The sequence below is a fragment of the Phalacrocorax aristotelis genome, chromosome 1 (genome assembly GCF_949628215.1).
Source record: "Phalacrocorax aristotelis chromosome 1, bGulAri2.1, whole genome shotgun sequence".
NCBI classification, from domain to species: domain Eukaryota; kingdom Metazoa; phylum Chordata; class Aves; order Suliformes; family Phalacrocoracidae; genus Phalacrocorax; species Phalacrocorax aristotelis.
Window position 1 is genome coordinate 59128605 of NC_134276.1, and position 2128 is coordinate 59130732.

Below are 2128 nucleotides of genomic sequence, written 5' to 3' on the forward strand. Positions count from 1 at the left end.
GCTCACTCAGGCCCTGCTGCAAGAGACCTTCTCCCAGCCCTCCATTAAGCCCTCTACCCTTATGAAACACATACCCCAGCCAAAAAAAGGCAACAAACCGATTCCCACACCCTGCCCATTTTCCCCTTGACTGCCCCCCTTCACCGTCCCATAGAGTCACCGCACCAGGATGCTGCTGAGAGCTTCCAAGTGCTGGGGTAGGTGCCAGCAGCAGGTGGCTGCTGATCTTCATGTAACCCCCTAAAATGTATTTGCGATTTGAACCTATTCAAGTAAGCATATAGCTACTTTCTGAAAAACACAGGTGCTCCCTTTTCCCCATATGCAGTTAATGTGGCTGTTAAACTCCCCAGGACATGGACTCTGACTTGTTAGCTACCTGGGGGCATTAGGTATTTATGCAGAGCTTTGACTCAGATTAGGAATGCGCATGGGAAGGTGATAAAAATTTAACAATAATGGAGAGTCGTTGAATTTACCTTCCAACTGTGCTAAACTCCACAAAATCCTGTCCTGCAGTGGTATCTCTAGGAAGAATAGCAGTGATCAAAATAAGCTGGAAATGGGGCATTCTTGATTGTCCTGAACCAGCTCCTGGTGGAGTAGGATGATCCCGGAGTTGTTATTTCCCCTTTGATAATTTAGTCTCTCTCACTCTCTATTTTATTATCGCTATTCTAATCTCTGCAAGACTGTCAGTGATATTATGCTAAAGCAGTGTGTCAAGGTATGAATGAAAAAATTAACAGTAATTTGTAGAGTAACAGTATATATATATAGGTAGCTTGCAATTGCTTCCAGGAATTTAATTCCAGGAATTAAAAAACCCAACAACTTTGTATAGATATTTGCCTAAAACTGTAGAGAAGTCTTTGAAAGGATTGTGCTGCTTGTAGGCCCCTATTCAAGAAGGGCAAATGGCAGAGACTGGATTAATGTAATTCACAGAATCAGACTTTGAACAGTTCTAAGTGCCCTGGTCAAGTGTCACTAGGTTGAGCTAACATGCAGTAGGAAAAACATGGAAGCTGTACAGTATATTTGTAATATTAATAAGCATACAAACATATACATTCCTGTATCTACCTGGCCAGACATGAGTGCAAATTCGATTGCTAGAACAGATTTCATAATTGACCATTCCTGCATTTTTTTAAAAATGTTTGTTAGTTTTAAGTAAGAACTGAAGTTAGAATGATCAACTGTCAATTTGATTGATTTCAGGGTCTCTTCTCTGTAACAGAAAAAGATATGCAAAAGACCCTCTCAGCAGTCTGGTAGTCTAGATAGCAGCATCCAAAACTAAACACTGTCAGATTTAGACATTAACCTTACCTCTTTAATCCACGAAAGTAAGGGACTGAAAACACTTGATTCCAGCCCAAAGACCAATTCCCTGCACATGGCCTCTAGACACAGTCACAGCAACACTGACAAGAACACACCCAACATCTTGACTCCATGGATGCCCTGAGACACCAATAGGGGTTCATGCCTGTGGGGTACAGGATTAACTGAGATGCAGGGAAGAGCACCTTGAACTTGCCTTATCAAACTCAATTTTTATCTGTTTTCATGGGTGAGGGACTGTATTCTATGTGCACATGCATACACAGAGGTCTAAAGGCCAGCAACTGGACTGGGAACCAGGGGTCACAGGGGCCCATGTATCTGCAATGCCAGCAACATGCATGTTGATTGAATATGTATGTCTGCCTGACCACCTGCACATACAAGCTGCACTTGCTGTAAAATAGGATAAGAGTATTGCAAGCCAGGTATCAAAGCAGCTAAAAGTCTGGCCAGGCTACTGGAAGGGCCAGGGAGTCCAAACCAGCTGCTGGAGAAAGTATAGGATGTGGATCTAAAAACAGGAATTTCCAAAACCATATGCAGACTGCTGGCACTACAAAACATGGTCCACAGGGCTACAGAATCCTGTTAAGCAGCAAAATTTAGTCGTCCCTTCTATAAATTTGATGAGCGTTACAGGTATATTAGATAGAGAAGACTTACACCGGTCCATTATCTTCAGGTGATGGAGCATGTATGAAGAAGCAGCAGAGAGGTGGTACAAAGTTTTGCTAACCCGTAACGAAGTCATGCTCTTACTTCACTTCCAATATTT